Source organism: Phalacrocorax aristotelis, chromosome 3, assembly GCF_949628215.1.
Source record: "Phalacrocorax aristotelis chromosome 3, bGulAri2.1, whole genome shotgun sequence".
In the NCBI taxonomy this organism is placed as follows: domain Eukaryota; kingdom Metazoa; phylum Chordata; class Aves; order Suliformes; family Phalacrocoracidae; genus Phalacrocorax; species Phalacrocorax aristotelis.
The window spans coordinates 18,981,406-19,001,944 of NC_134278.1; positions in this window are offsets into that span (position 1 = coordinate 18,981,406).

Genomic DNA, 20,539 nt, shown 5'->3' on the forward strand with positions numbered 1-20,539 from the left:
TGTTTGTTATTTTGTATTTCTCAAAACTTTTGACCAGAACTTAAAATTATATAGAAGTCAAAAAAAGGTAGATTTTGAGTACAGATACAAAAAATATGTAAAGGAACAGTAAAGCAGAAAAAATTATGTTTAAAACTTCAGGAAGTTAGGTGACTGATTAGAAAATTATAAATTGTGGGACAGTACTGTTAGGTTTTGGGAGAAGAGGAAAAAAAGGATATTTGTTCATAAAATATTTTATGTTTTATATATATGTAAATATATAGAGATATAAGACTTGCGATATTTTATGGATAGGGCAAAGAAAAATATGCAGTACGCAAGCATGTTGAGAAATTAATGTAACAATAGTAAGATTGTTGTGTAACTATCATGAAAATAAAAGAGAAAAATGGACGTCCAAGAAAGCTGAATATTCATGAAACTAAATGAGTCAATTAATTATTAGGGAGTAAATAGATATGCTAAATTCAGAAGCCAGTAGTGTTGGACTGTATAGGTTTTAGTTTGTGATGATATGATGTATGTTTGTAATGAAACAAAGTGTGGCAAGATCTTATGTTGCTCATGAAATAACTATTCCTTTGTAAAGATGAGTGTACCTGAAAGCTAAGCTCATTCCTATACCACATTTGCAAATGAATAAAAGATTTTAATATATATTTTTATAAATTTTCTTCCCCAAAGATGTGTTGAGAATTAAAAATGCAGGTTTTTTCTAGTTGTTCACTAGCAATGAGCCTTATCAAGAGCTTCTGAATAGCTTTGTGGAAAGGACAGTGGGGAAAATCTTGGGCATTAATGGAAGTATTGAGATACATAATATATTTAAAAGTAAACTCATATGAGTTCTCCTGTAATACCAATCATTTAAGGATCCAGGAGCAGGGAAGTTACTATGGTTGTGTTTGTGTCTTTTGTTTTCTGTTCAGAGTATTGGCAAAGAAACTTCCACACACCAAGGACATGCTCAGTTCATCCAATGCTTGCATGCATTTCCTTACCTGAGTGATTTGTCAGACCCTTTTTCACTCTTTCTTCTTCCTTCAGGAAATTGGAAATTATATTTTGGCATAAATGTAGTAGGAAGAACTAAATGTGCTTCCTTTCTCCCCTCTGGTTCTTTCGAAACTTTTACTCTTGCTTTTAAGAGGATGAGGTTATAAATTCTTTCTGTGTGGTTGCCTGTGCACCCTGGCAGTGGTGCCCTGAGGAGGGGGACCCATGGCGGGGCTGGTGCCTTTAGGTACAGGGAGAGCACCCCAGGGCACTGGCACCCCTGGGTAGCAGCGTACCAGCTCATGGGAGTTGCAAGTGTGAAGCACACACCTGAGTTTAAGCAGGAGATGAGCAGAAGCTTTTGTTTTACAGTGTTGGGCTTTCATTTCCACTTACTTTTTCGGGTGTTATTGCTCATTCACCACTCTTAATGCTAATTTGGTTTTTCATTGCTTTTGATGTACTTGTTGCAGAGAAAAGCTTAGGAATGTGGTGAGCAAGCAGATGAAAAGCCCAAACAAAACTGAAATAAAAGAATAACCTAAGCTGGAATGGACCCACAAGAATCATTGAGTCCAACTCCTTACTTCACACAGGGCAACCTAAAAGTTAAACCATGTAACTAAGACCATTGTCCAGATGCTTCTTGAACGTCAACAAGCTTAGGGCCATCATCACTGTCCTGGGGAGCTTGTTCCAGTGTTTGATCATGCTCTCACTGAAGAACATTTTCTTAATATCCAGTCTGAACCTCCTGATGCAGCTTTAAGCCATTCTTTCGTGTCCTATCACTGGACACCTGAGAGAAGAGATCAGCACCTACCTCTCATGAAGAAGCTGCAGACAGCAATGAGGTCACTCCTCTGTCTCCTCTTCTCTAAGCTGAACAAACTTAGTATCTTCAGCTGCTCCTCATAAGACCTGCCCTATAGTCCTTTCACCATCTTTGTTGCCCTTCTTTGGATATTCTAATAGTTTTATATCCTTCTTATATTGTTCAGTCCAAAACTGCACACAGTACTCAAGGTGAGGCTGCAACAATGCTGAGTGCAGTGAAATAATCGCTTCTTTCAACCAGTTAGCTATACTGTACTTAGTGCACCCCAGGATACTGTTGGCCCTTTTGGCTGTCAGGGCACCTTGTTGGCTCATATTGAGCTATCATACAAAATCTCCAGATCCCTTTCTGCAGGGCTGCACTCCAGCCTCTTCTTCTTGAATTTATACACACATCCAGGATTACACCATCCCAGGTGCAGAATCTGGCATTTATTCTTGCTAAATTTCTTATAGTCAGTGATTGCCCTGTTGTCTAATCTATCAACATCTCTCTCTAAGGCCTCTCTACCCTTGAGGGAACTAACGGCTCCTCCTAATTTAGTATCATCAGCAAATTTACTTAGTGTGGACACAAATCCTGTGTCCATGTGATTGATAAAAACATTGAAAAGAACTGGCCCTAAAATTGAGCCTTGGGGAACACCACTGGTGACTGGCTGCCAAACCGATGTTACCCCATTTACAACACCACTTTTAGTCCAACCTTTCAGCCAGTTGTTCACCCACCATACTGTGTAGGTGTCTAGCTGTATGCTGGACATTTTGTCCAGAAGGATAGTGTCAAAGGCTTTGCTAAAATAAACAAAAAAAAACCTCTAACATCTGCTTCCTTGGTGTATTTTATTCAGTCTCCTGATTCATCATGATTTTACTAGTGTTTTTACCTCAGAAAAGTCAAGATTCAGTTAGGGTTCTTAGGACAACCTGTTACCTTTTCCAATTAGTGCACAGGAAGGTAAAAAATTTATGAGGTAGGAACCAGATCTGTATTCAGTCAGCTCATTAACTGATACCATTATCAAACTGATACATGAATGATTAAAAATGTATTGGATGTAAATAGCTTTCAATCTGTATTCATTTGGCTGGATTTACACCAGTAGTGCTAATATATACTCTAAGCCAACCGTTCTCTTAATGAATGCTAGTAACTATATGCACAATTCTTACTTTCATGAACACAGATCTGGCATATTAATTAAGGACATGTAGAGTGTAGAAAGGCAAAAGCATAGAAATTAAAAGTTTACGTACCTAGATATGAACATACATTTGCTATCTCTTAAAGATATAGTTATCGTCAACAGGAAGGTCCTCCTGGATCATAAACTCTTACAGCCCTACCTTGGCTCCAGGAGAGGCTAACCTTGTGGTATGCTCCACTCTAAAGCACAAGAGTCTAAAGTACTATTTACCTCTATCAGACCCCTAAAAATCTGCCAGCCACTGTGGCTGTGGTCTGAGATGGGATATGAGAGGTTATGGATGAGGTTAAAAAAGGGAGAAGGGAATGGACCTTCCTAAACCAGTAATTCCTTGCCCAGGTCTCCAACAGCAGCAGGAAGAGCAAGCCTACTCCTCACCTGTGTTCTGTCCCAGGTCCATCTCTCCTTCCCAGGGCTGCTCTTAGCTGAGACTTACACTCACAAGAAGGTAAATTTCTATTTGTTCTAAACCACTAGGAAGGGTCAACCTTGTCCCAGGTCCCCTTCGCTACTTTTACACCAGTCTAAAGGGATGACTCCTCCCCTTTATTTCCACTCTGTACAAAAGGAAAAACAAACCAAAACAAAACAAAACAAAAAACCTGGAAGAAATCTGAAAAAGCAAATCCAAACCTAGAAAACCTCACATCTGGTGAAAAAGAGACACCAGAAAAAGCCCTAAGCAGTCAGAATTCAGCCTACTTTTTAAAATATAGGCTGTATATTTTTTGTGGGTAAAGAAAGACCATTGTGTTATTTCATGCAGCTGGCCTTCTTCCACTGGCAGGGAACAGTTTAAACTTGCCCAGGTGTAGATCTCTTTGCAACTCCTGAGCAGTGTTATTACTGTAACTAAAATTATTTTGTTTCACTTGAATGTAAACAATTCACTTCTGCAAGTTATGTCTATTACAGTTGTTTTAAAGGACATGTGCTTTTTGGCTGTCAGGTGTTGTTTTTCCACAGTGGTACTTAGTGAGTAGCATGAAACAGGTGCAGTCTTAGGGGCATACAAGCTGGCAGCATGCATGGAAACTTATTCATTTTGTATGGAAAAGTACAAAGAGCTGAACTTTGCATCTCTGAGTAAGGAATCACTACAATGACTGCTTTCAAACTCTGCAGTTTCAACTGATGGAGATAAAGACGAGAAAAAGTTTCTGAAAATTGCATTTTAGGCATTCTGGCACAGTTAAAGCCTAACTTTCCATCCTTCTGCTCTTCAGATGTGAACTTTCCCTATGGTGATATGAGATACATCAATAAGCTGCACCTAGGATACCACTAGATTTATCAGTATTAAAATAAATATTGCTGCTGTAACTGTAGGACTTGACTGCACTTCGAGATCTGGCTTTTAACTGTCATTTTCTCTGTGCAGAAGAACTATATTCCAGGTCAGACCTGTGGTCCCTTGAAGCAGCCAGTGATAAATAGCAGAGCAATCCTGCAGCTAAGAAATGTGGAATAATCCTTCTCACTTTGCTTTTCCTTCTTCATCTTGAATAGCTAAAGGGTGACATATTCTGAAACAGGAAAGTTTATCCCTCAAAAAAACAAAAAAGGAACTTTTATTTTAATTTCTCAATTCTCCTAGATACTTCATTTTAATAATTTCCCTTTATTGTGAGTTCTATTGCTTAATTACCTGGTTATAATTACCAGTGATTACTAAGAAAGGAATGCTTGGAAAAGACTTAGAAAATGCATACAAAAAGAACTGCCAGGAATGCCAAAAACTGTTCTGAATTTCTCAAAAGGACAGTTATTAATCAGGCATGATCCATCGCATTTATTTTCTCATAATGAAGTAAATGCCCATCTTAAGTAATGATGAGGCCTTTTATTTTTAAGAAAATCCAAAATTGTTTTAGGTATTACACCTCACAGATATTATGTACATGGATAAAGTGGCCATCAGAGAAGCTGAGTTGCAATGCAGGAGCCGCACACATGTCAGAGCCTGTGTGACCCTACCTCAGAAGCAGCTACAGTCACCGCTGAAAGATCAAGGTTATCTTTCTTCTCACAAAAGCTTGTGAGAAAGCAGGAGTAAGGCAACCAAGACCAAAACAGGGCAATGTTGCTTAACAAAAGAATCAAACAGAATGTCTTTGTAAATAGGCAGATCTACTTGACTTCTTTGAGAAACAAAGGTCTGAATCTAATTAACAGCATCTGCATCTTTAATTCACTGAAATAATTGAAAATGTGTTACAAAAACCAGTCAGCTTATAAAGAATCACCACAAAGTCCCACACATCTTGTTGCAAGCCCAGTCCTGCAATAGTCTCTGTTAGCTACAATGCTTTGCCCTACTTGATTCAGCAAGGTTCTCTCACTACCTAATTAGAGAGTTTGGGAGCAATGCAGAACTTGCTTTCCCCACTTCATCTTCCTAATTCCAGCAGTACTGTTGGCAACCTGATTGCTACCACCTTCCTTTCAAGTTAATTTCAGCCTGGAATATGCTCTCTGTGATGCATGTCGTGTTGGCCCCAGGTAAGGCACAATATTCCAATATTCCTCTTTTTCACAATGGTTTCGCCCATCCCAGGGTGTGTAACAAGAACAAGGTAAGAGCAGCTTTCTCTCCATGGCCTAGCCACAGCCTTTATAGGAACACAATAAGAATGTACACCAAATGGACCCAGTAGAGTTTGCCTCACAAACAGTCTTGTGGACATGCTCTGGTGAGCCACCAAGGATGAGCGTGTGCTTTCAACCTATTTCTGAACATTATCTCTACATTATTTAGAGAGGCAGGCACAGACACTGTGTTCATTGGCTTGCATTCCTGGAACACATAGGATGCAGCTCACTTTTCCCCTGGAAAAGGCTATAGCAATCTTGAATAACCTTCCATGTAAGGCAAGGTCACGGATAGTACAGGCAATCATCATGGAGCAGCTGGTTTGTACTACTTCATATGTAAGGCAGCAACCAATGGCTCCTACAATGTTTTGCTGTATGCTCCCTAGCACCCACTAGTGTTTCATCCTGCACTGAGATGTGTGCTCTAGGAAGGGCCAAAGAACTGGTAAAAATAAACAAAGTATAGCCTAAATTTGGAGCAAGTGAGAAGGTAAAATGCCAGAGTCTTGGCAAGAGAAAAGAGTAGTGAGGAGGCATTGTGTGGGTGTCTGGGGTTGGTACAGAAGAGTGGGAGAACTGAAGAATGGATTAGTCGTGTGTCCTGGTGTCAGTGTTTGCTAATGTGCTAATGTGAAGTGCTATGTATGGCAAATGGATAAGAGGAGGAAGGAACTGTGGAAACTCGGTGTCTGAAGGAGGTCTGGTGCATTGTTTAGGTCTCCATTTTGACTAAGCAGGATGAGCAGGAGAAGGTGTGAGGACGAGGGCTACAGGCAGAGATGAGGGGTGTAGTGGCCTCCTGAGTGTCAGGACAGTACAAATTGTCTTGTCTTGTCTTCTTGATTTGTTCTCTTTGTTTCCAGTGAAGGCCTTTCCTCTAAATCATGCCTGGCTCATCAGCCTGACTTTCTGCTCCAAACTCAGACCTAGCAATTTCAATTATGGAAAGAGATCTTAGAGTGGCTGTTTGGTATTTCTCTGAAATCAGCAGCTCAATGTGCAGCTGTAGCCAAAATAATCCAACATAATGTTGACCTGAATCATCAGGTCAGGTATTGAGAACAAGGCAGAAGACCCCATTTTGCTGCTACACCAAACCTGGTGTACATCTTTGGCCCTGCAACTCAAAAAGAATGTGGTGGTGTTCAAAAAGGCACAGGGATGGGCAGCTAAAATTGTCAAGGAAACAAAGCAGCTGCCTTGTGAGGAGAAATTTGGTGTTACCTCACGGGGCATTTATTCTGTTCTTATTTTCTTATTTCTTCTTTTTAAAATTTCTCTTTAACTGCTTATTTTTTTCCCTGCATATTATATGAAGACCCCAAGCACATCAGCTATCAGTGGGGGCTTCAGTAAGGCATGGACTACCTCACAAAAAACATACATTAAATAATCCTGGATCATACATGAAACATACCAGACTATGACTCCCAGAATGCAATGAATATAATGACATTTAGCTGCAGCAAGTGTACACATAAAATATATATGCACATATAAGCTCTTTGTAGGTATTTGTGTACCTGCATTTCTTATTCGTCTTGTCTGTTAGCATATTGTCTTCCTACTACTCACATGAATTTTGAAGTATTATCTCACACAGGCCAGCATGTAGCAAAGGCAGGTAAAAATATACAGAGTTTTAGTGTTTGTCAGTTAGTGATGTCTTTATATCCAGAGCTCCTTTATAAAGGGGAAATCATGCTTAACTAGCCTGATAACCTTCTGCAATGAGGTGACTAGCTAGTCGATGACGGGAGAGAAGTGGATTCTGTTTACCTTGACTTTAGCAAGACTTCTGACACAGTCTCCATAACATACTCAGACAAACTGACAAAGTATGGGTTAGGGAGGTGGACAGTGAGGTGGATTGAAAACTGGCTGAGCAGCCAGGCCCAGAGGGCTGTGATTAGTGGCACAAAGTCTAGCAGGAGGCAAGTCAGTAGTGGTGACCAGAGGTCAATACTGGGGCTGCTCCTGTTTAACCTCTTCATTATCCTGGCTTGTATCAGGAAGAGTGTGGCCAGCAGGAGTAGGGAAGTGATCGTGCTCCTGTACTTGGCACTGGTGAGGCTGCACCTTGAATACTGTGTTCAGTTTTGGGCCCCTCAGTACAAGAAGTACATTGAGTTGCTGGAGCGTGTCCAAAGAAGGGCAACAAAGCTGGGAAGGGTCTGGAGAAAAAGTATTATGAAGAGAGGTTGAGGGAGCTGGGGTTGTTTAGCCTGGAGAAGAGGAGGCTGAGGGGGGACCTTATCGTGCTCTAGAACTACCTGAAAGGAGGTTTCAGTGAGGTGGATGTTGGTCTCTTCTCCCAAGTTACTAGCTATAGAACAAGAGGAAACGACTTCAAGCTGTGTCAGGGGAGGTCTAGACTGAATATTTGGAATAATGTCTTCACTGAAAGAGTGGCCAGGCATTGGAACAGGGTGCCCAGAGAGGTGGTGGACTCAACATTCCTGGAGGTATTTAAAAGACTTGTAGATGTGGCACTTCAGAGCATGATTTAGGACACATGGTAGTGTTGGGTTGATGGTTGGCCCTGATGATCTTAGAGGTCTTTTCCAACCTTAATGATTCTATGATTCTATGATTAATGACCTGGAGGCTGGGATATATTTCACCCTCAGAAATTTCAGAGATGATACAAAAATGGGAGGAATGGCTAGTATACCAGATGCTTGTGTTACCATTCAGAGGGCCCTTGACAAGCTGGGGAACTGGGATGAGAGAAATCTGATGAAGCTCAATAGGTAGAAGTACAAAGTTCTGTCCCTGGTGAGGAACAACCTATGCACCTGTAAACACTGGGGACCGACCAGGTGGAAAGCTTTTCTGCAGAGAAGTAGCTTGGGGTCCTGGTGGACAACAAGCTGACCATGAGCCAGGAATGTGTCCTCAGAGCAGAGAAGACTAACATCCTGGGCTGTGTTAGGCAGAGCATTGCCAGCAGGCTAAGGGAGGTAATCATTCCTCTCTACTCAGCACTGTTGAGAGATCTGGAGTGCTGTGTCCAATTCTGGGCTGCCCAGTACAAGAGACTGATGGACATGCTGGAGTAGGCCTAGTGAGGGGCCATGAAGTTGATGAAAGGATTGGAATTTTGTTCATATGAAGACAGGCTGAGAGATCTGGGACTGTTCATGCTGGAAAAGAGAAGGCTCAGGGGGATCTTACTAATGTGTATACATACCCAATGGGAGAGAATGAAGTGGGACCCTTCTCAGTAGATCCCACTGGCAGGAAAAGAGGCAATGGGCACAAATTAGAACACATCATATTCCCTCTGAACACATGAAAACATTTTTTTACTGTGAGGGTGATTGGACACTGGAACAGGTTGCCCAGAGTAGTTGTGAATATCTTAATCCATGGAGATATTCAAAACCTGACTAGATATTGTCCTGGGCAACTTATTCCAGCTGACCCTTCTTGAGCAGGGTGATTGGACTAGATGATCTCAAAAGGACCTTGCGAACCGCAACCATTCTGTGATTCTATGAATATATAGCAAGCACCTCTTTGTTCTGTAATCTGTTCTGTACTAATGGCTTTTGGAGTTTATTAATTTCCTTTTTAAGTGAAGCAGAGATTTTAAGACTTCATTGAAAACTGGTCATAAGAAAAATAAATACGACTAATAAAGAAGAGTATGACTGAATTCCTCCTGTCAATAAATAAGGAATGGCATCCTTAAACAAACATCCTTGGACTAGTAACTAGGCAGGTGGATGGCCTGTATACTAGGTAGTCCATGGGAAGGAAGTCTATAGTTAGATGGTGTTCAGATGCTTTTTTCCCCCTGTTTCCCTTCCAGGTGGTCTTTGTAATAAGGCTTTTTTGCAAACACAGGATGAAACATATAGTGAGAGATGGATGACAGAAAAATGAAGTTCAAACAACTCTTGTTTCAGAATTGTAGCAGTACTCTAATTCAATATGAGAAGGAATTATGGTGTCCCAGCAGAAAGACTGTTCCAGTCACATTTGATCACCAGGGAAGCAACTGGATAATCAATTCACTCTATGAAACCCATCAGGAAACACAGACAAAATTGCATATTACTAATGTACAAGCCTATATATCTCCAGTGTTTTAGACTATTCCAGGAGCAAGTTCCTTAAATGTATTTTCCTTAAAAATGTGGGGATCAAAACCTGGAATTTTACAGACTCTGATATCTTATTTTGATTTTCAAAGGGTTCTGATTCATGAAGGGTCAAAACTTACTTGGAATTAGCTAATAAGTTAATAAGCTAATAAGTTAATCCTGTCCTCAGCTGTCTGCCCTATACCTCTCCTGGAGGTCTATGCTCACATACCCAAAAGGCAGCTCCTGAATCAGCAGTTCTGAATTGCCATTATTTTCAGACTGGAATATTAAACAAAAAAGGCATTGCAGTTTCTTATTTATTTTGTGAAAGTTATAATTTGGTGGCTGCTATGCAGGCATCTGAGCTAGGGAGGAAATGTGGTGGGCAGCTGGAAAAATTATATGCTAGGCTCTTTGCAAGGTACACCCCTGCTTGTAAATCAGAGACTGAAGTCAACGCTGAATGAAAGCTAGCAGGCGGACAAAATGAACAGCATGTAAAAAAAAAGTGAAGGTGTAATCTGAATAAATAGGTGTCTCTATAGTTTGGCTGCAGTGCAAGAGACATGTTTTGGAGAAGGAAGTTCCTATTGCAAATAGGTGCTGTGTCAAATCACATTCAGTTCTGAGCAGAAAGGATGAGCAAAGAGAGAAAACAAATGATCCATAAAGCTTTATCGTATTACTGTTAATTGGAGGAGTTGAGCTTGGAAGAATTTGCTGATTCTTTTTCTACAAAGGCAGAGCTTATTATTATTTGCAGTCACTGAATAATGGATTCTGTTTTCCAACGTTGTCTCAAGAAGTGTTTTGATCTGATGTATGCTTGCATGATTTAAACCCTGGACTCTGTCAGGCTATGATAAAAGCTGCCATCACCTCACCAGGAATTTCCTGTAATGTATAAACACTTGACTTCACGCTAACCTTCCCTCCTGCCTCTCCTGCCTCTCCCACATCCTTGCATGCATATCAATGACTGCTGAAAAGGGCACTGCTGTGTACTGAGTCCTAGTCAACAGCCCAAATTGATCAAGGCCTAAGCATTACTGCAGCACTGACTGCTAATCAATAGATATTGAGTGCAATCCCCTGCTCTAAATTCAACAGGGTTAATAAGTGTCTACAGAAAACAATGGTCTGAAACACAATCTCCCATTCAGTGAGGGAGGGGACGTAGAAATGTTTGCTTCAGCAGCTGCAGATAAAACCTGTGGGAGGCAAAGCTTTAGCTTTTACCCAAATTTGGCCTGAAGCATTCTTGATTTGCTAAGTGTGCTGTGCATTAGACACAGCTTTGCTGCTGACAAGAGAAATACCACATATGATGACATGTTTCTGAGCTCCTGAAAGTCTTTGTCTGATCTCTTTTACTCAGAGATGGCATGTGAAGCTCCTTATGGTCCCGTCTATTAGACCTTCGGTTTTGCCTTTTATGCTTCATATGCAAGACTAAGCACATGCAGGATGGAGGAAAGGAATTCAATTTAATAGCTGGCCAAATGCCCTTTTCTCTTTTAAATAGGCAGCGATGCTATCTTGAGATGAAAGGTGAGACTTAAACAGAGAAGCAAAACTGCTTGTAAAAGGTCTGAATTTCTAATAACATTGCCTGATGGTGAAAAACAAAGCCAATCCCATCCCTTAGTTTTACAAGATTTACACAGTGAACTTTTAGTACAATTTAAGATCCCAAGTGAAAAACCTAGTGCTGAGAGACAGTGTGCCAAACTATCTGGCTAAGCTGGGGTAGTCAGCCAAGTTCAGTATCTGCTCTCTGATGATGAATGGTGACATCTCAGTGCTTGTTCAACATCTGTCTCCCTACTTCGCTTCTAATTGCACACCCGTGGATAACTGGGAAGAGGGGTACGCTAGATTTCACTGGAGCAGTATAATGTGACCTATGCATGAGTGTGAAGGATTAGGTGGGTATGTCTATGCTGTGTATTCAAACACACCTTCAACAGACATCTAGCTTGCTACAGGTGGGCATGCCCAGTTCAGGATTATTGGCTGTCTAAACCTCTTTGTGGTAAAACGTGAGGGTATGATCTGCTTGTCACCATGGTTTTACTGAATTACTCAGTAGGAGGAGTCAGCAGAAATGCTGCCTCTTATCAGCCAGAAAAGCTGCACTTGCTAACAGGTTGTGGAATACGAAGATAGGTGTACCATGACGTCTTCCACAGATACCACTCTTCCGCAGATTAAGACAAATGCATCACACTATCTGCTGATGTATGTAGCTGTCACACAACACTTTAAAGCAGAGGAACAACATTTACTTATTTTTCATTTAGAGTTGCCTGTCATTTTCTTTTTCTGTTATTTTGACTATTTTTTATAATTTGATGGGGATTCAGTTAATGCAACTTTTAAATGACAACTTCTGTATTATTTAGGTTAAAATCCATTCCCCTGTGTTGGCCTAAAAAGCAGAGAACACACTTGGTATTCCCTTATTTCTGCTGTGTTGAAATTTTTCCATCAGTATAGTAGCATTAACAGTCTCAAAATACAGGCAAAGGAAACATGTAGTGTGAAATGGGGTTTGCTAAAACAAGACCCTCTATTATCTGTTACACGATCATAGGAAACAGGGTAAAGGGACTTCAAGAGTCATTTAGTACCCTCCCCTTCACCTCTTATGCCTTTCGTCTCGTCCCTTTCCTTCAGCCTTTTACCCTTTCCTTTTTCACCCGTTACCTCTTCATTTATTTTCTTTGTGTGATCCTCTGCTGTATCTTATTTAAGCTTTGGGCTGTACATATCAAAACAGGCACACAAGAAAACCTGACTCAGAAGTAGCCCCTCTGACTGTAATGGTAGCAGAAAACTATGTCTTTAGTTTGTAAATTAATGGGGAGACAGGCTTCATCTATACTTTATTCTCAATGCATAATCCTCACTTTGGAGTTATAGCAACATGGAGTTACAATAAAACAATGATGACAGATTTATAATACCAGTTTTAAGAGTTTTGGTTCGCCAGTGTAACTCTGAGTCTGTAAGAACACAGTTTGGTACTATGGGGAAATAGGACCTTTGTATCCTAAGACAAATGACTTCCAAATTGGAACACAGCTATGGACTCAGGCTCCATTGTGAGGGTTAATTTTGTTTCACTCAGAAATAATTATTGCTGGCTTATCTAAAGTAGCAGAAGCTTGGAACAGGAGAACACTTCACTCCTCCTGGCACAAAGACAGTTGTGATAATGTAAGTTATATAAAAGGTGCCAAGCTAAAACAAGGGGGGGAAATAAAACCATCAACAGAACAGTGACTTTAGCCACCTTCCCACTGTCCAGATTATTCTTCCTAATTTATTACATTTATATTGACTTTCTATTCTGACTAGTAGCTTGCAGGAAATCTTGGGTTGCAGCTTCCTACCAGAGAAGAAATCAGTGACCTAAAAGTGTGGTATATTTTTAATGGCAATTATAAAAATTGCATGAAATGTATTAGTCCTTGAACATTAGAAATGGCCTGCAGTAAGGAATCCTGCTTCAGGGAACTCAGCCAAAAAGCTCCCCAGTTCCCTGTCAGCATTAATACAGACTCTTCCCATTTGCCCCAGAAACTCCATGCTTAAAATTACATGAAAACACCCCACACATGCAGAACATGGCAACGTTTATGAAAGGAGTAAATGCTGAGATGTTGGGATACACTCCTGTGAATGACTGTGCTGTCCGCCAGCTCTTGCACTGTTGTGGCTACCTCACAATCCCATGTGGAGCTCAGGACTTTCTGGCACTGGCTGATTAACAGGCAGATATCTAGCTGGGGTAAGGACTGCATCATTACACGATTAAAGAGGTGCCATTATAAAGCAGAATTATTTAGGAGTACAAAGTGTTCCTGGGAGATAAATGGCCCAGAGCCTTTTATCTGGGTATCAGGAAGTGAGGGAGGATGGTAGTGGAAATAAAGCCACCAGTTTAGTCCTAAGCATCTTGCTCAGGAAGGCAAATGGTTGTCAACATGCAGAGGAATGAAAATGAAGTCCCAGTAAGACTATATTGAAAAGTTTGGCAGACCAGCCTGGATCTGAAGGGTAATATTATAATTTTGCCTAGCCAGGTTTACCTCAACTAGCCACTCTCAGTCTACTCTTTGCAAAACACCCACAACCAGATCAATCAATCACTAGAACAAAAAAAGCAACCCAAGCCACCTACATTTCTGGAGGTTTGGTCTTATCTTTCCACTCTAGGCAAACTGGAAGCTATTGTGTGGGTCCTTGTATTTCCATTCTGCAGTGAAGCACTGGCTTAAGATGATTAGCCCCAAGATTTGCTCTTTCTTCTTTGTTTAACCCCTTTGCTACCATCCCGATACACCTGTACTCAGGAATATAGGGGTTTAGGGATTTACCAGGTGGTGGCAGTGATGAACTGATGTTACCTAGCTCTAGAAATCCTGTTGATATAACAATAATAATAAAGAATGTAGGCAAACAAGTTAGTCCTTCAGGGCTCAATTTTTAAAGCTGAGCATTGGGATTTAGTATGATATTAATTGGAACTGCTTGGTCAAATCCTTCAGCAATGCTTTGACAGTTTATGCTGGACTAGTGAAAGTTCAGCTCCAGTCCTGAACTTTGCATAATTTTTAGACAGGTTATAGCAAAGAAGATTGGAATATTTTCTGAATGTATTATGAGTGTATAATAGCCACAGTGGAGGTTGCCCTTGTACATTTCTTATTCACTTCCCTTATGATGTGAAAACAGTTTCAAAAGAAAAAGTGTTACATAAGTCATGTAAACGGAAAACTTAGTGTATGCTCTGTGTATACATTGCCTATATCATAATTACATGTATAATATCATGTCATTATTTTGATTCCAGAAATTAATTTCTCAGCTGAGTTGGAGAATAATGGCTCTATTCAAATAATGGATACCTGCAATTTTCTTCAATACCTTATCTTGCAATTAAAGCACAAAATGTGTAGAAGTGTCAGTGTGGAAGATGGAGTTCCTCAGGACTTCCACATAACATGTTACACTCTCACAAATTTAAAATCTTTGGGTTTATTTCTAATTATCAATAAGATTATTTCATTAACTGCTGCAGTTCTGACTTTACAAAATGCTGATCATATTTCACACATTAATGTTGTATCCCACCTTGACAAATCTTTCATAGGATTGTGTGCAGCAAATGAGAAATGCAGAAAGATATGAGATGTTCAGTGGGATGACCTCAGAAAGTTTGGAGATAACACCCAATTGGGCAGGAGCGTTGATCTGCTCAGGGGTAGGAAGGCTCTACAGAGGGATCTGGACAGGCTCGATTGACGGGCCGAGGTCAACTGTATGAAGTTTAACAGGGCCAAGTGCCATGTCTTTCACTTTGGTCACAACACCCCATGCAACACTACAGGCTTTGGGAAGAGTGGCTGGAGAGCTGCCCGGTGGAAAAGGACCTAGGGATAGTGGTTGACAGCCGCCTTAACATGAGCCAGCAGTGTGCCCAGGTGGCCAAGAAGGCCAATGGCATCCTGGCTTGTATCAGGAAAAGTGTGGCCAGCAGAAGCAGGGAGGTGATCGTGCCCCTGTACTTGGCACTGGTGAGGCCACACCTTGAATATTGTGTTCAGTTTTGGGCCCCTCAGTACAAGAAGGACATTGAGTTGCTGGAGCGTGTCCAGAGGAGGGCAATGAAGCTGGGAAGGGTCTGGAGAACAAGTCTTATGAGGATAGGTTGAGGGAACTGGGATTGTTTAGCCTGGAGAAGAGGAGGCTGAGGGGAGACCTTATTGCTCTCTATAGCTACCTGAAAGGAGGTTTCAGCGAGGTGGATGTTGGTCTCTTCTCCCAACTTACTAGCAATAGGACGAGAGGAAACAGCCTCAGGTTGCATCAGGGGAGGTTTTGACTGGTTATTAGGAAAAAATTCTTTACTGAAAGAGTGGCCAGGCATTGGAACAGGGTGCCCAGAGAGGTGGTGGAGTCACCATCCCTGGAGGCATTCAAAAAATGTGTAGATATGGCACTTTGTGACATGGTTTAAGAGGCATGGTGGTGTTGGGTTGATGGTTGGCCCTGATGATCTTAGAGGTCTTTTCCAGCCTTAATGATTTTATGAAATCAGCACACAAGTCCCAGTAGGGCAACTTGTGGGGCTGCTGTCAGCTCCCATTCCAGCTGCCAGTGATGTGGGGCATAATCCTGTATCACTCTGGACTGCCAGGGTCGGGGACCGCAGGGCTGTAGGCCTTTCATGTAATTTAATAAGAAAGATGTGAATAATATTTTTTGTCTCTGCCTAAGGAGAGCTAAATTGCAAGGTGTTTGTTGTTGCTGCCTTCAATGAAACCTACTCGTCATCCCCACCTCAATGTCTTTATCATTGTCTGGGAAAAAATCCTGTTTGTAGCTCACTTGGAGCTGTACTAATACACATGCAAAAGTGTGACCCTCCCAATTGGCAAGTCAGTGATAACCAGAGCGACATTTCCTTCAGAACTTAGAAGAAAGATTTGCAGGAACTTCTAGAAAACCACAAAGTCTTTAGGCAGGACTTGACAGGAAGAGCTTGAAACATCAACAAATTTCCTCTGGAAAAAGTAAATTATTGTCATTCTTATTCTCCTTTTATTCTAGCAGGGAAAATATTTTCACTGAAATAAAGGGAAAAAAAAAGCCCCTGGATAAACACCAGCAAGCTTTAGGAAGATGTGTATCTGAATCACATTGTGCTGCATAGATATGCTGCTTTCCTCTTCGTCCTGCCCAGGCACAACAACATCTCCTTTCCTTTTTTCCCTCAGCAGGGTAAAATACTGACAGAAACACAGTGCAAAGTGACTTAAAAGATTAAATTCTTGTCTTCCACTCCGCCCCCTCATTTTGGTAGTAGTTAACTAACTTATACTATAACCGCTGTAATCAGAGTGTAGTTACACAGTTCTGCTGATACAGAATATTGCTGGACTTGGAGCCAATAATTGGTTTTTACATTCCCAGAGACTTCAATTATTTGTTACAAACTCTGCTGACACCAAGACTAACTCTTTTTCTGTGGGTGGAAACAACACAAGTGAAGGTTTTTTTGGGTCCGTGAGTAAGTGTGGAGCAGAGAGGTAGCACGCCCGTCCACCAGGGCTAGCAAGGGCCCTAGGTTTCTTTACAAGCTCACCTTAAAATACATACTTAAAAGTGGTGCAAAGGGGATACTGCATGGTGATTACACCCATCTGCTCTTTGATCATGTCCAACCCTAAGCCATGATTTCAAAATCTTCGCTCCATTTTGCTGAACACTTCTTTTATACGGGTAAACCTTGTCATCCACACAGCATGAGGAATAACACTGTAGATCTATAGTTTTAAGAGTGACAAGTTTTTCAGGGGAACGTAGTTTCTGGAAAAAGCAGACAAGCCTTGGGGCACAGACAGCTTGAAGCCTTAAGGACTTTTTTTCTAAATCCTACCTGCTGCCCCCCACCTAAGCTGCACCCACAAGAGGAGGTTTCAAGGCAGGACCCCACCCTATCCTTGGGAGATACAAGAACTGGTCACCCAAAGCCACCAGGAGGAGTTCTGTGGCTTTTGCTGCTGCAGGGGGAAATGTGATCCCCTGACCCTTCCCAGAGATTTGGTAAAAATACACAAAAGGCTGACTGGATCCACCTGTCTGTTTAGCACTTAACCCATTTTTCCACAGTGCTATTGACTGAAACTAATTTACTTGAACAACCTTTCACACAAACATAGCTGTGAACAATTTCACAAAGAGTAAATCGTTGCATCCCTCTGCCTTGATCAGGTTGACTCATGTCATTCACGTGAAAACCCAAGTCAGATATGGCAGGGTGTGTTTGTGTATTTGCCTATTTAATGCCTTTTAAGCTGTCATTTGCTAGTTATCTGGTTCAAATATCTGGACAAATGTAAAGAAAACACTAAACCAAGTCAAAAGTGCAAAATTATTAATCAAGTTGAACAAACAAATAAATTTCAGTCTGGTGGTTGTCCACAGACACATTTCTAGAACTTGCAAATGAAGCCAAGGATATATATAACTCTGTTCCTTATCAGCCCAGTTTGTCTCAGCTTCTTGTATACTCTTCATTAGCTCTCGGCAAAAGATGAAATTGAATTGCAAAGGATGCACTAGGCCCATCGTGTGCTTTGCTTTTAATTGCTAACACCATTCATTAATCAAACAAAGGATAGCTATGCTTGGAGGTACCACTGGGGAGCTAGCAGGTTTAGGCCTACCTAGTTGAGTATGCTGATGTCAACTGCTTTTCTTAATATGCCAGTCAAAGCCACTTCTCTTAATCTGTTGTAAGCTGTTGTGACAATCAGAGCGTACAGTGACAGCTGGGAAGTCGGCGTGCTGCGTCCCACTCACAGGGGCGCGAGGCTTCCCTCACCTCTCCCGGGGAGCCTGGACACATGGCGGATGGAGCCTGGGAACGCTGCAGCCTGCACGCTCTCACACCCTGCCAGGTTATGGATTTTAATCCATATGTAGTCTCAGTGGCACAGGGGGAAGAAAAAAAGAAAAAAAAAAGCCTATTTGGGAGTCAGAAGAGCAAGAAATAATCTATGCTATGACTTAATATGCATAATGAACAAAACTGCCAGTTTTATGCATGAACTTTAAAAACAAAGAAATAATGTACACTTAAAATATGCATTATTGTTTAAGCTCAGTTGTGTCATAGCTCCTTTATCACCCCTCACAGCGTATTCCAGGAACCTCTTAGAAAGAGTACAATTGCTTAAGTGGGTTCATAATTTCTGAAACATTACTATTTGGTATCTTTGCACGTAATACCCATTAGTGTTAATGGAGGGTATGGAGCATTTGCAATAGCGTAAGACTCAGACTGTGGCTAACCTATGACCTCTGCATGCTGGCTATAGGGACGGCCAAGGTTAGCACACCCTGCTGATGAAAGACCCCCTCCACAAGGTCTTACCTGGGCAGTGCATTATTCTTCTAACATACCCCTAGTGCTACAGGAGCATGGTGTACTACAAAAGCAATAGCCAGGACGGGGTTACAAAATTATTCAGGTTCTTTGGTCCACCCCAGTTGTTGTAGGACCCAGGGCCAGAATCTTATTTCAACCTTCATGACATTACAGCCTGCACCTCACATCAAGGATGAAGCTGAAACCTAACATCTCCAGGCTTTTAACCATTTCCAGACAGAACAGGAGCATTTTAAACAAGTTATGTGAACATTCCTGCTCTAAAAGCTTGGCAAATATGTGACAGCGTGTTTGAACATTAGCTGATGAGTTGTGTGGTATTTCTGCACTCTGAGCTGCCTGAACTGCCATCTTAGAAACAAACTCAACCTATGAATTTTTAGGAAAGGTCATTTATTAATAATTCTTTGCTTGAAAACACATCAGTCCAAGATCTGGATTCCTTCTGCCTTTTGGAGAAGAGTGGAAGCAGTATCAGATCAGAAGACCTTTTATTTTTTCTTTAGTTATTCCTACCTACTTGTTACCCTGGGAAGGATAATGGGGGGGGGGGGGGGGGGGAAAGGAATTATTTAGTCAAAAAGATATTTCTGAAAGACAGAGAATAAATGGTTGAAATCACCGCATTTTACATTATAAAAATAATGTCTACGGTAGACATCCATAATGGCAAGCATTTTCTTTTTCTCTGTGAATACCTTTGTATGACAGGATGGAATAAACAAGTGCTTTCCTCACTCTTTTCCTCTTCAGTCTGGTATTCCAGAAAACTCAAAAGGAAAGGGATTCAGCCTGCATGTAACAAATGGAGTACAAATTAGACTTTTCCAACATCTAACACTGACATTCTTGCAGGCACAGTCTGTATGCTCTCCTACCTCTCTGTTCTATTGCAGATTAGGTTTAATCAGGAAAGAGAAGCAAACCTAGTTTTCTACCAGCTTAACTCACATTATATGACAGCCAAACCACCCCTTCCTCTGCTAGTTTTCCTGCTTTTTCTAGCAGGAAAAATCTGAAGGTTACTGCTGTTACAAGGTACTGGTGTCACTAGTAATCCATATAACAATGCTATGTACTTCATCTCTTCTCCAACATACACTGTCGGTATTGACCTGATAACTGAGGCAGAGCCTGCATTGTTTACATCCTTCTCATTTGCTGTGGCATTATTTTTCTGTCTCCTAGAATGGTGTGAAATAAAGGAAGATAAAAATTTTAAAAACAAAGGTTTTCTTTTTAATTCATGATTGGCAGCAACAGAGTCAGATATAGCATGTAAAAAGTTTCCCACCTGAATAGCCAGCATCTTAAGTTCTATTTACAGAACTTCTTGTGTTCTTTCAAGGGCTAGACTAATTTTTAAATAGCTGTGTTTCTATGCAACACCTGGGAGCCCTGGCTTTTCAAAGGGCAGGTGGAGGTCATTTGTTAGGTAGAAGAGTGATAGTGATAGCTGGCCTGGAAATCTGGGTTGGCAAGTGATACTTGTCATTAGCAAACAGACCTGCTGCAATGGCAATGGGCTACCAAGAGTATCATTTACAGTGTCATTCTTGCAACCCAGAGCAATGCCGTAAGTGTTTTGCTGTGAGGGGTGATCAGCTTCCTTGGAAACTCATCAGCTGCAGAGGCTGTACCTGTCTATCTGTCCCAAAAAGTCACTTGCTGCTCTGCACCTCTTCCAGGAAGTATCACCTGCCTTATCTTGGTGGAAGCTTCCTTTTCTTTCTCACTTCCATTGTGAGCTCTTAGAAAGCTGGCAATCTAGGCTGATAAGGGCAGATTTGATCAGACCACCTGATGCCCTCACACCATCTGAATATCTTCCTGTGGTATTC